The 14,120-nt window shown below is 38.7% G+C and overlaps 1 protein-coding gene and 1 pseudogene across 1 annotated transcript in view; both read right to left on the reverse strand.

Moving 5' to 3' along the window:
- SH3RF3 (SH3 domain containing ring finger 3) overlaps positions 1 to 14,120 on the reverse strand; it is a 473,665-nt gene that overhangs the window by 220,704 nt on the left and 238,841 nt on the right. The gene's annotated exons all lie outside the window — the stretch shown is intronic.
- LOC123816332 lies at positions 4,972 to 5,948 on the reverse strand (annotated as a pseudogene).

Here is a 14,120-nt window from a genome sequence, read left to right on the forward strand (position 1 = left end):
CAAACTTTAATCCCCTAGCAATTAGTTTCATTTCCTATAATCCACCCAGTCATTGAAAAATGAAAATTTCTTTTTTTCATTTTAATTTAATTTTATTTTAATCATTGTTCAATTACACTTTTCTCCCTTTTACTCCCAATCCAGCCCACCCACCCAACCCTCCGCACTTCCCTCCCATTACCACCCTCCCCCTAGTTTTTGTCCATGTGTCCTTTAAATTTGTTCCTGTAAACCCTTCCTATTTTCCTCTCAAATTCCCTCTTCTCTCCCCTCTGGTCACTGTCAGCCTGTCCCCTTTTTCAGTGTCTTTGGTTATATTTTGCTTGTTTCTTTGTTTTGTTGTTTAGGTTCCTGTTAAAGGTGAGATCATATGGTATTTGTCTTTCACTGCCTGGCTTATTTCGCTTAGCATAATGCTTTCCAGATCCATCCATGCTGTTGCAAAGGGTAGGAGCTCCTTTCTTTCTGCTGCATAGAATTCCATTGTGTAAATGTCCCATAGTTTTTTGATCCATTCATTTACTGATGGGCATCTAGGTTGCTTCCAGCACCTAGCTATTGTAAATTGTGCTGCTATGAACATTGGGGTGCATAGGTTCTTTTGGATTAGTGTTTTAGGGTTCTTAGGATATAGTCCCAGCAGTGGAATTGCTGGGTCAAAAGGCAGATCTATTTTTAGTTTCCTGAGGAAGTTCCATACTGCTTTCCATAGTGGTTGTACCAGTCTGCAGTCCCACCAACAGTGCAATAGGGTCCCCTTTTCTCCACAACCTCTCCAACACTTGTTGTTTGTTGCTTTGTTTATGATGGCCATTCTGACTGGTGTGAAGTAGTATCTCATTGTGGTTTTAGTTTGCATCTCTCTGATAGCTAGTGATATTGAACATCATTTCATGTGTCTTTGGATTTTCTGTATGTCCTCCTTGGAGAAGTGTCTGTTGAAGTCATTTGCCCATTTTTTAAATTGGGTTCCTTGTCTTCTTAGAGTGTAGTCATGTAAGTTCTTTATATATTTTGGAGATTAAACCCTTGTCTGAGGTATCATTGGCAAATATGTTTTCCCATACAGTTGGTTCTCTTTTTATTTTGATACTGTTTTCTTTAGCTGTGCAGAAGCTTTTTATTTTGATGAGGTCCCATTTGTTTATTCTTTCCTTTATGTCCCTTGCTCCAGGGGACATGTCAGTAAAAAAGTTTCTGCGTGAAATATCTGAGATTTTCCTACCTATATTCTCCTCTAGGACTTCAATGGTGTCACGTTTTATATTTAAGTCTTTTATCCACCTTGAATTTATTTTTGTATAAGGTGTAAGTTGGTGCTCAAGTTTCATTTTTTTGCATGTAGCTGTCCAGTTCTCCCAACACCATTTGTTGAAGAGGCTATTTTTACTCCATTTTATGTTGCTGCCTCCTTTGTCAAATATTAATTGACTGTAGAGACTTGGGGAAAATTTCTATCTTAATAAAAACACCACCACCTTCCTTTGTTAAATGGAAACAAAGCACAATATAATTTGTAAAATACTGTAAGGAGAAAATCAAAATTCTTTAACTGTCTACCCTCAACTCATTTGCACTTCAAATACTTTTAATCCCTGCTGGCTTTGGCAATGAAGGATGTTCTGAAGTGAGGAAGAGGGCAATTTGCATCCTCCTTTTACTATGCCAATTTACTAAATTAATTGCCAAAGCAGTAAAAGAAACAGCATTTTGATGAAGACAGTCTAATTCAAAATGAATGTGAGGACATAAGATTAGAGTCCCATTACCACACACCTCAAAGCATGCAAAGAACACGAAGAGTTCCAGAGACACATTTGTGCATGTTGGCATCTGTATGTACATGTGTGTGTCTTTCATTATTATTACAATTTTTTTAGATTACTTTGATTGATTATGCAATTACAGCTGTTCCTGCCTTTTTCCCCCCTTTCGCCACCACTAGCCAACTGCACCCTTTCCCCTTCCTCAGTCAAGCCCCATAACATTGTCTGTGTCCTTGGGTTACGCATACATGTTCTCTGGTTAATCCCTTCACCATTTTCATTCATTCCCCTACTCCCCTGGTAGCTGTCAGTCTGTTCATCTCCATGTATCTATGTTTCTATTTCCATTTTGTTTGATAGTTTATTGTGTTCATTGGAATCCACATATAAGTAAAATCATATAGTATTTTCCTTTATTGACTGGCTTATTTCACGTAGCACATATTATCCAGGTCCATTATGCTGTTCAAAAATGTAATGTAAGAGTTTCTTCTTTTTCCCCACCACATAGTATTCCATTGTGTAAATGTATCATAGTTTTTAAATCCACTCATCTACTGTGGACACTTAGGCTGTTTCCAGATCTTGGCTATTGTAAATAGCACTGCCATGAATGTAGGGGTGCATATATTTTTTTGTATTGGTGTTTCAGTATTCATAGGATATATTTGCAGAAGTGGTATCCATGGTCATAAGGCAGTTCCATTTTTAATTTTTTGAGGTAACTCCATACTGCTTTCCACAGTGGCTGCACCAGTCTGAATTCCTACCAACAGTGCATAAGAGTTTCCTTTTCTTCACATTCTTGCCAGCACTTGTTTTTTGCTGATTTATTGATGGTAGCCATTCTGACAGATGTGAGGTGATAGCTCATTGTAGTTTTAATTTGTATCTCTCTGATGATTAGCAATGATCAGTATTTTTCCATGTCTGTGGACATATCCTGTGGACAGCATTTTTCCAGACTGTGGAGACTTTATTCAGTGCAGACTGAATATGTGTCTATTCAAATCATTTTTTAAGTGGATTATTTGTCCTCCTGGAGTTAAGCTGTATTAGTTCTTTGTGTATTTTGGAAATTAAACCTTTATCAGATGCTTCATTTGAGAAAATATTTTCCCATAGAGTGGGTTTCCTTCTCATCGTGCTGATGGTTTCTTTAGCTGTGCAGAAACTTTTTCATTTGATATAGTCTCATTTGCTTATTTTTTCCTTTGTTTCTAATGCCCTGGGAGATACACTGGCCAAAATATTGCTTCATGAAATAGCTGAGATTTTACTGCATATACTTTCTTCCAGGATTTTTATGGTTTCATGGCTTACATTTAAGTCTCTTATCCATTTTGAGTTTATTCTTGTGTATGGTGGTCCAGTTTTCCCAAGACCATTTATTGAAGAGACTGTCTTTGCTCCATTGTATGCTCTTGCCATCTTTGTCAAATATCAACTAACTATAAAGGATGGGCTCTCTGTTCTGTTCCATTGATCTATATGTCTGTTCTTATGCCACTACCAAGCTGTTTTGATTATAGTGGCCTTGTAGTATAGTTTGATAGCAAATATTGTGATACCTCCACCTTTGTTCTTCTTTTACAAGATTGCTGAGGCTATTTGGGATCTTTTTGGGCTACATATAAATGTTTGGAATACTTGTCCTAGTTCTGTGAAATATGCCATTAGTGTTTTAATAGGAATTACATTGATTCTATAGATTGCTTTGGGTAGTATGGGCATTTTAATAATGTTAATTCTTCTAATCCATGAATATGGTATATGCTGCCACTTATTTGTATCTTCCTCAAATTCTTTCTTCAGTGTCCTATTGTTTTCTGAGTACAGATCTTTTACCTTGATCGCTAAAATTTATTCCTAGGTACCCTATTTTTTGTTGTTGCAATAGCAAATGGGATTTTTTTATTTTTAGTTTTCTTCCTCTCTCTCTTTTTTTCTTGAGGGACTGGTTCTTTATTTTAAAAAGAGATTTGTCAATTTTCAGTATCCAAATAATTGCACTATTAGTTTCTTTTTTGCTGAATCGGCTCCCAAAGAGACCATACCAAAGGAGAGTTCATTTTAAGCAAGTAAGCTGCAGGATGCAAACCTAACAGACCTCACAGAAACCTCACCAATAAGGGAGTACTGGGTAAGGAAAGAAACTTAAAGATCAGCACACTGCCAGCACAGACTGTGGAAGGTTTTCACAGCCAGATGGGGGGGCTAGTGTGCCCCAATCCCAAAGAAACACAGTTTCAAAATAATATAAAATTTAAAAACAGTTTTGTACATAAACTATTCAAGGTTTCTGCAGCACAAACTGATACAAAGCACAATGAGATGGCACTTTTAATCATAGCAGCTTCAGACCCAGAAAAGGGTAATGAGATGATTCCATATGGCAAAATCAGTGGCAAAAACATAATTTTCTTTCTTTCAAGGAGGCAAATAATTGGTCACTTCAACCTATGGGGCACATGATCAATTTTGTTAAACACTGAGAAGGGGGTACAGATGAGACAAGGATTTGGTCTGAGAGAGGTATCATCATTTTACTTTGGTCACTTCTGATCTAAAAAAAAAATTATCCCACAATACCTTAAAGCTGAAACCTGAACATCATTTTTTTTTCTCTTTGGCTAACTCCTCCTGGAATCACCTGTCTGGTTTGACTGGTACCCTGCACAAAGCAATGACTCCCCATAGTGGAGTCTTTCTCTGGGCTCTGTTTGGCTCTCAATAAGGCAGCCCCATACGTCTTTCCCTTCCCTATGCACGAGGCAGTATGGATTAAGCTGAAAAATTACCTTCCAAAAGTGAGAAAGGGATTGAACTTCTGCTTGAGAACTGTGGAATTATTTGGAATATTTTACAAATGGTTGCTACAACAACAACAACAACAAAGGTAATTATAAAACATGCACATTACAACATACTTTTAAAGACACTGCATTGTGCTCACATTCCCTTAAATATTGTTCCCAAAGGTACTTAACCTCTAGCCCAACCAGAATCTTTGGGAGAGGCAGATACAGTTTGATTAAAAAGACATTGGGTAGGGGTGGAGAGAAGTGAAAGGAGAAAGCAGACTTCCAGTTAAGATCAGTCCTCAGTTTAAAGGTCAACTTCTGGCTTGCTGGCCTCAGGTGGAGTCAGGGTTAGAGGAGCAGGGTCAGGTGGAGGAGCAGCAGCAGGGCAGGAATGAGGTGCTCTACAGCTCATCCAGGTCAAACAGAGTCTGGTCCAGCATCCTTTGTGTACAGAGGTATTTCTCTTTGGTGCATTTCAGTTTATCTTCCAAGTCATCGATTGTCTTTTCCATCTTGACTACCGATCTCTCAGCAAACTCAGCACAATGTCTCTGCCTCCTTGAGTTTATCATCATTAAGAAACTTTATCTCTTCCTCATATTTGTCTTCTTTTTGAGAGTACTTTTCATCAGCAGCACTCAGGCACTTCAGGGTTTGGTCCATCAGTCTGATCTGTTCATCCATCTCTCAGGAACGGGACTCTGCCAGTTCAGCTTGTTATTCTGTGCATTCCAAATCTCCCTCAACAATCACCAACTGACCAGCCATGTCTTTAAAAAAAATATTTTATTTACTTTTAGAGAAAGAGGAAGGGAGGGAGAAAGAGAGGGAGAGAAATTATCAACATGTGGTTGCCTGTCTTGTGCATACCCTACTGGGGACCTGACCTGAAACCTAGGCATGTGCCCTGACTGGAGATCAAACCAGTGGCCTTTTGGTTCACAGGGCAGTGCTCAATCCACTGAGCAACACCAGGAAGGGCACTTGCCACCTCTTTATACTTCCTATCTGCTTCTTCTGCAATGAGCTTAGCTTTTTTTTTTAGCTTGATTTCCTGAAGTTCCATCTTTCCTTCATCTTTTAAAGCTCAGTTTTCAATAACCTTCATACTGCTCTTGTTTTCATCAGCAGCTTTCTCAGCTTCCTCCAGCTTTTGCAGGGCAGTGGCCAGGCACTCCTAAGCACAGTCCAGCTCCTCTTCAAACAGCTGGATCCTACAGTTCAAAAAGGTCACCTCAGCCTCAGCCTGTTCCTGGGCCTGCCTTTCTCCCTCCACTTCCCACTGGAAGCATTTGGTCCTTTCCTCTGCATCAGTGGCCCATTGCTGCAGAACTTGGATCTTGCATTTCACCACTCTGATGGTGGTTATTCCAGCCATGGTGCCCGCCCAGCTCCTGTTGGGCTTCCTGCCTCTTTCTCTTGGTGCTGCAGCCACTCATCACCCTACTTCTGCCTGCTTCTTAGTTCTCTTCCTGATAGTTCATTATTGGTGTATAAAAATGCCATCAATTTCTGGGTATTGGTTTTATATGCAGTTACTTGGCCAAATTCATTTATTAGGTCTAGTAGTTATTTTGGTGGAGTCTGTAGGGTTTTCTATGTACAATATCATGTCATCTGCATATAATGATTTTTTTACTTCCTTCTTTACAATTTGGATGTCTTTTATTTATTCTTCTTGTCTGAGCACCATGGCTAGGGCTTCCAGATATAATAAAAGTGGTGAAAGTGTACACCACTGCCTTGTTCCTGATCTTAAGGGGAATACTTTTAATTTTTGTCCATCGAGAATGATGTTAGTTGTAGGGGTTTTTTTTAAGATTTATTTATTTTTAGAGAGAGGAAAAGGGAGAGTAAAAGAGAGGGAGAGAAACATCAATGTGTGGGTGCCTCTTGCACACCCCTTACTGGGGACCTGGTCCACAGCCCAGGCACGTGCCCTGACTGGGAATCAAACCAGCAACCGTTTGGTTTGCAGGCAGGCACTCAATCTACTGAGTCACACCACCCAGGGCTAGTTGTAGGTTTTTCACATATGGCCTTCATTTTGTTGAGGTATGATACCTTTATTCCCATTTTGATGAGAGGCTTTATGATAAATCGGTGCTGAATTTTATCAAATGATTTTTCTGCATCTATTGATATGATCATGTGGTTTTCATCTTTCAATTTGTTTATGTGATGTATCATAGTTATTGACTTGCATATATTGTACTAACCTTTCATCTATGGGATAAATCCCACTTGATCATGGTGTATAATCTTTTAAATGTATTGCTGGATCCAGACTGCTAATATTTTTTTGAACATTTTAGTATCTACATCTGTCAGGGGTATTGGCCTATAAGTTTCTTTCTGCCTTGTATCTTTATCTGGTTTTGGAATTATGATAATACTGGCTAACACTATCCTCATGAAAAGATCTTGGAAGTCTTCCTCTTGAATTTTTTGGAACAGTTTCAGAAATATAGGTGTTAATTTTTCTTTGACTGACTGATAAAACTCACCTGTGAAGCCATATCGTCCAGGACTTTTGTGTACTGAGAGTTTTTTGATTACTCCTTCAATTTCATCAGTTGATCAATATTCGTCTATTCAGGATTTTTGTTTCTTCATGACTCACTTTTGAAAGACTGTATATTTCTAGAAATTTATCCATTTCACCCAGGTTTTCCAATATCTTGTCATGTAATTATTCATAGTAATTTATTATAATTGCTTGCATTTCTGTCATATCAGTTGTTACTTCATTTCTTCCACTTCTGATTTTATTTATTTGGGTCCTCTCTTTTTTTTTGATAAGTCTGTTTAAAGGCTCATCAATCTTGTTTATCATTTCAAAGAATCAGCTCCTGTTTTCATTGATCATCTGTACTGTTTTTTTAGTCTCTATGTCATTAATTGCCACTGTGATCTTGATTTGTTCCTTTATTCTACTTGCTCTGGGCTTTGTTTGTTGTTTTTCTAGTCTTTTAAGGTGTAGAGTTAGACTATTGATTGAGATTTTTCTTGCCTCTTGAGGAAGGCCTGGAGTGCTATGACTTTCCCTCTCAGGACTGCTTTTTTTGTGTATTGCATAGATTTTGGGTCCCTGTATGTTCAGTTTCAATTGTTTCCAGGTATTTATTGATCTCCTCCTAGATCTCCTTGATAGCTCATTCATTATTTAATAACATGCTATTAAGTTTCCAAATATTTGAGTATTTTTGAGTGTTTTTATTGAGGTGGGTTTCTAATTTTATGCCACTGTGATCCAAGAAAATCCTTGACATGGTTTCAATCTTCTTGAATTTAACTTGTTTTGTGACCTAACATGTGGTCTGTCTTTGAGGATAATTTATGTGCACTTGAGAAGAATGTATATTCTGCTGCTTTGGGATGAAGTATTCTGTAAATATCAAATAAATCCACTTGATCTAGTGTGTCATTTGATGTCACTATTTCCTTGCTGATTTGTGGTCTGGATGATCTACCCAATCATTACAGTGGGGTGTTATAAGCCCCTATTATGACAGTATTGCAGTTGATCTCTTCCTTAATGCCCACCAAGATTTTCTTTATTTATTTAAGTCTTCCTGTATGGAATGCATATATGTTTATAAGGGTTATATCCTCTTATTGATCAATCTTTTTAGCATTATGTAGTGACCCTGTTTGTTTCTTTTTATGGACTTTGTTTTGAAGTCCATTTTGTCAGATATACGTATTGCTACTCCATTTTTTTTTTCATTTCCATTTGCATGGAGTATTTTCATCCATTCCTTTATTCTCAACCTGTGGAAATATTACGTTCTGATGTGAATATCCTGGTAGACAGCATATACATGAGCCATGTTTTCTTATCCATTCAGTGATTCTACATTTTTTGCTTGGAGCATTCACTCCATTTACATTTATGGTTATGACACATAGGTACTTATTCTCTGACATTTTAAAATTCTACTTCTCTCCCTCTTCTTCTTCTTAATGAACATCCTTTAAGATTTCTTGCAGTGGTTTGATGGTAATGAACTCCTTTAGTCTTTTTTATTTTCATCTGAGAAGCTCTTTATTTGGCTTTCAATTTTAAACAACAGTATTGCTCTGTATAGCAACCCAGGTTGCATGTTCTTTTGGCCTGTAGTGTTTCTTTTCTTTTTTTTTGTTTTAATTCTCTTATTATTGTTAAATTACAGTTGCATTTTCTTCCACCTCTTCCCCCTACCCCCTCCAAACCCACCTCCCTCCCTTGCTTCCACCACCCCTGTTGGGAATGGCCCTGCCTGGTTTCAGAAGCTGTAATCCCCCCATGGCTAAGGCTGAGTGAACGACCTTTGGACCAGAAGCCACTAAGGAGACAAAGCTTATCTCCCTGGCAGGGGCATGGCTTCTGCTCCTTTTTCTTCACCCTGCCTGGCGCCCAATGCTTGGTTGGTTAGCCAATGATGGGTAAGATTCCCCAAGGGGGGAATGACCTAAGACAAGCATGATCACAGAAAGGCCCCAGGGAAGGACTTGGGGGGCTACAGCAAAAGCGGGTGATGGACCCTCACACTTTGGCTTTGATAAAGCCTGAGTCCTCCTTCTGTCTGCAAGAAATCCTAATCTCTAGGCTGCCTTACTTCCACTGCCTGACTTAAGCCTGAAACAATGACTGAGGGCGGTGCAGCCCTGTGCTGGAATGGGTGGGTTCCATAGCGTGATCAGACCTAAGAAAGAATATGTAAAATCCTGTGAAACCTTCTTTGTTTAGAATGCTCTCAATTAAATAAAAGAGTCTGAGCAGGAAATGAGTTTGTCTCTCAAAGTTTTATAGCTCTTTAGCTATCTGACCCTGACTCAAAATAGGCCCTCAGAGTTCTTTGTATGCTATCTATTGTTTTTGATCCTTGCTGCCTGACAGTGATTACTGAGCTTTACCTGTATTCCTGTGCAAAATGAACCTAATAAAAGCCCACTGAGGAAAAGGCTCTTGGTCCTTCTCCTTTCAGAGATCAGCCACCTTTCCTCCCCAAACAGATCATGTCTTGGTAGACTTATTCTCATCCATGGTGGCTGGGGAAGGGGGCCTGAGGGTGAAGCCCTACCACACCTCCCCCTTGGTTTTGTCCATGTGTCCTTTATAGTAGTTCCTGAAAAACCTCCCCACTGTCCCCTCCTCACTCTCCTCTGGCTATTGTTAGATTGTTCTTAATTTCAATGACTCTGGTTATATTTTGTTTGCTTTTTTCTTTTGTTGATGATGTTCCAGTTAAAGGTGTGATCATATGGTATATGTCCCTCACTGCTTGGCTTATTTCACTTAGCATAATGCTCTCCAGTTCCATTCATGCTGTTGCAAACAGTATAAGCTCCTTCTTTCTCTCTACTGTGTAGAATTCCATCAGGTAAATGTACCATAGTTTTTGATCCACTCATTTGCTGGTGGCACTTAGGTTGCTTCCAACACTTGGCTATTGTAAATTGTGCTGCTATGAATTTTGGAGTGCATAGGTTCTTTTGGATTGGTGTTTCAGGACTCTAAAGGTATAATCCCAAAAGAGAATTGCTGGGTCAAATGGCAGTTGCATTTTTAGTTCTCTGAGGAAACTCCATACTGTTTTCCACAGTGGCGACACCAGTCTGCAATCCCACCAACAGTGCACTACGTTTCCCTTTTCTCCACATCCTCCCCAACACTTTTTTGTTGATTTATGTTGGCCATTCTGACTGGTGTGAGGTGGTATCTCATTTTGGTTTCATTTTGCATCTCTCTGATGGCTAGTGATGTTGAGCATCTTTTCATGTGTCTCTGGGCCCTCTGTATGTCCTCCTTGGACAAGTGTCTGTTCAAGTCTTTTGCCATTTTTTAATTTTTTTTTTTGTCTTCCTGGAGTGGAGTCATGTGAGTTCTTTATATATTTTGGAGATCAAGGCCTTGACCAAGGTGTCATTGGCAAATATGTTTTCCCATATGGTTCACTCTCTTTTCATTTTAATGCTGTTTTCTTTAGCTGTGCAGAAACTTTTTAATTTGATGAGGTCCCATTTGTTTATTCTTTCCTTTATGCCCCTTGCTTTATGGATATATCTGTGAAGATGTTGCTGTGTGGAATGTCTGAGATTTTCCTGCCAATGTTTTCCTCTAGGACTTTTATGGTGTTACCACTTATATTTAAGTCTTTTATCCCACCTTGAATTTATTTTTATGTATGGTATAAGCTGGTGATCAAGTTTCATTTTTTTTTTCCATGTAGCTGTCCAGATCTCCCAACACCATTTGTTGAAGAGGCTATATCTTTGCTCCATTTTATGCATCTTCACCCTTTGTCAAATATTAAGTGACCATAGAGATTTGAGTTTATTTCTGGGATCTCTGTTCTGTTCCATTGGTCCATGTGCCTGTTTTTATGCCAGTACCAGGCTATTTTGATTACAGTGGCCTTGTAATACAGTTTGATATCAGGTATTATGATCCCTCCTGCTTTGTTCTTCTTTCTCAAAATTGTGGCAGCTATTAGGGGTCATTTATGGTTCCATATAAATTTTTGAAGTGTTTGTTCTATGTCTGTGAAATATGCCATTGGTACTTTAATAGGGATTGCATTGAATCTGTAAATTGCTTTGAGTAGTATAGAAATTTTGATGATGTTAATTCTTCCAATCCATGAGCATGGTATGTGTTTCTATTTGTTTGTGTCTTCCTTAATTTCTTTCTTCAGTGTTGTGTAGTTTTCTGAATGCAGGTCTTTTACCTCTTTGGTTAGGTTTATTCCTAGGTACTTTATTTTTCTTGTTGCTATATCAAATGGTTTTTTTCTTCCTGATTTCTGTTTCTGATGTTTCATTGTTGGTGTACAAAAATAACTTTGATTTCTGAGTATTGACTTTGTATCCTGCTGTTTTACCAAATTCATTTATTAGGTCAAGTGGTTTTTTGGTGGAGTCTATAGGATTTTCTATGTACACTATCATGTCATCTGTAGAAAGTAACAGTTTTGTTTCCTCCTTTCCAATTTGGATGCCTTTTCTTTTTCTTGTCTGACTGCTGTGGCTAGGACTTCCAGTACTATGTTGAAAAGCAGTGGTGAAAGTGGGCATCCATGTCGTGTTCCTGATCTTAGTGGGAAAGCTCTAAGTTTTTGTCCGTTGAGGATGATGTTGGTTGTAGGTCTCTCATATATGGCCTTTATTATGTTGATCAATGCTCCCTCTACTCCCACTTTGCTGAGTGTTTTTATCATAAATGGTTTCCGTATCTTATCAAATGTTTTTTCTGCATCTATTGATATGATCATGTGATTTTTGTCTTTCGTTTTGTATATGTGGTGTATTATGTTCATTGACTTGCAAATATTGTACCATCCTTGCATCTCTGGGATGAATCCCACTTGGTCATGGTGTATGATCTTTTTTTTTTTAAAGATTTTATTTATTTTTAGGGAGGGAAGGGGGGAGAGAGAGAGAGAGAGAGAGAGAGAGAGAGAGAGAGAGAGAGAGAGAGAGAGAGAGAGAGAGAGAGAGAAACATCAATGTGCAGTTGCTGGGGGTTATGGCCTGCAACCCAGGAATGTACCCTGGCTGGGAATCAAACCTGGGACACTTTGGTTTCCAGCCCGCGCTCAATCCACTGAGCTATGCCAGCCAGGGCTTTGGTGTATGATCTTTTTAACGTATTGCTGGATACGGTTTACCAATATTTTGTTGAGGATTTTAGTGTGTATGTTCATCAGTGATATTGGCCTGAAGTGTTCTTTCTTTGTTATCTCTTTATCTGGTTTTGGGATTAGGATGATGTTGACTTTATAAAAAGAGTTTGTGAGTCTTCCATCTTCTTGAATTTTTTTGAAATAATCTATGGAGGATGGGGGTTAGCTCTCCCTTAAAAGCTCTGGAAAATTGTCCTGTGAAACCATGTGGTTCAGGGCTTTTGTGTGTTGGAAGCTTTTTGATTACTGTTTCAATTTCGTCAGGTGTTATTGGTCTGTTCAAGCTTTCTGTTTCTTCATTATTGAATTTTGGAAGATTATATTTTTCTAGAAATTTGTCCATTTCATCTAAGTCTTCAAATTTCTTGGCATATAGTTCTGCATAGTAATTTCTTACAATCCTTTGTGTTTCTGGCGTATCAGTTATAACCTTTCCTATGTCACTTCTGATTGCATTTATTTGGGTCCTCTTTTTTTCTTAATGAACCTGCTTAAAGGCTTGTCAATTTTGTTTATCTTTTCAAAGAACTAGGTCCTGGATTCATTGATCCTTAGAATTGCGCTTTTAGTGTCTATGCCATTTAATTCTGCTCTGATCTTGGAATTTCATTCCTTCTACTTGCTCTGGGTTGTCTTTGTTGTTGTTCCTCAAGTTCTTGTAGGCATAGGGTTAGGTTGTTTATTTGAAATGTTTCTATCTTTTTTAGGTAGGCCTGTGAACTTCCCTCTCAGGACTGGCCTGTAGTGTTTCTATTGAGGAATCAGCTGACATCCTTATAGGAACTCACTTGTATGTAACTCTCATGCTGCCTTCAAAATTTTCTCCTTGACCTGGCTTGTTGCCATTGAATTGTGGTATGGCTTGGTGTAGGTCTCTTTCAGTTCATCTTGATTGAGACTCTCTGTACTTCCTGGACTTATGCCACCTTTGCTCTCATCACACTAGGGAAGTTTCCTGTCATTATTTCTTCAAACAGGTTCTCTATCCCTTGCTCACACTCATTTTCTTCTGGCACTCCTATGATGTGAATGTTGTTGCAGTTGATGTTGTCCCAAAGGTCCTTTACACTTTCCTCTTTTCTCTTTTAATTTTCATTCTCTCTTTGGGTGGATACTGTTATCTTGTCCTGTAATTTGCTGATTCAGTTCTCTGCTTCATCTAACCTACTGTTAATTCCTTCAGGTGAATTCTTCATATCGGACATTGTATTCTTCATTTCTGACTGGTCCTTGTTTAAGGTTTCTATGTTCTTTTTAATGACTACTGTCTCTATTTAAGTTTCAGTGAGGTCATTCTTTCTTCCCCTGAGGTCCTTGGGCATCCTTATTAACCATTATTTTAAACTCTGCGTCTGGTTCTTGGGTTGCTTTCATTTCACTTATTTCTTTCAAATCTTTTTGTGGGGATTTCTGTTGTTCTTTTGTTTGGACATTTTTTTCTTTGTTGTCCCATTTGATCGCTGTGTGTTGGGTAGGTGTGCTATGTCTTCCAAACTGCTTTCATAGTATTATGATAAATGTGTCTTGCTGGAGTCAGTGACACAATCTTTCAGAACACCTGAACTCCATGGTCCACAAATGTACCTACAACAGGAGAATGCCCCCTGTTGTAGTTGAGTCTTGAATGCTATTGGCTCTTTTGTGGATAGAGTTTACCTGGAAACTGTAAGGGTAAAATTCAACCTCCATGTGTGAGATGCTATGCAGGGGTTACCCCTTCATGTACTGTTGTTCCTAGCAGGGTCTGGAACCTGCAAAAATCCCCCTTTGAGTGTACTGATTGTGTGGTTATTTGGTTCAAGCTTTGGTGTGGGATGAAGCCCCCCACTAGTTTTGTTGGTTCTGGGTCCACTTTGAAGGGGTTCAGATACAGGTCACTGTCA

Source organism: Phyllostomus hastatus, unplaced genomic scaffold, assembly GCF_019186645.2.
Source record: "Phyllostomus hastatus isolate PE091 unplaced genomic scaffold, TTU_PhHast_1.1 phas_contig_2, whole genome shotgun sequence".
In the NCBI taxonomy this organism is placed as follows: Eukaryota; Metazoa; Chordata; class Mammalia; order Chiroptera; family Phyllostomidae; genus Phyllostomus; species Phyllostomus hastatus.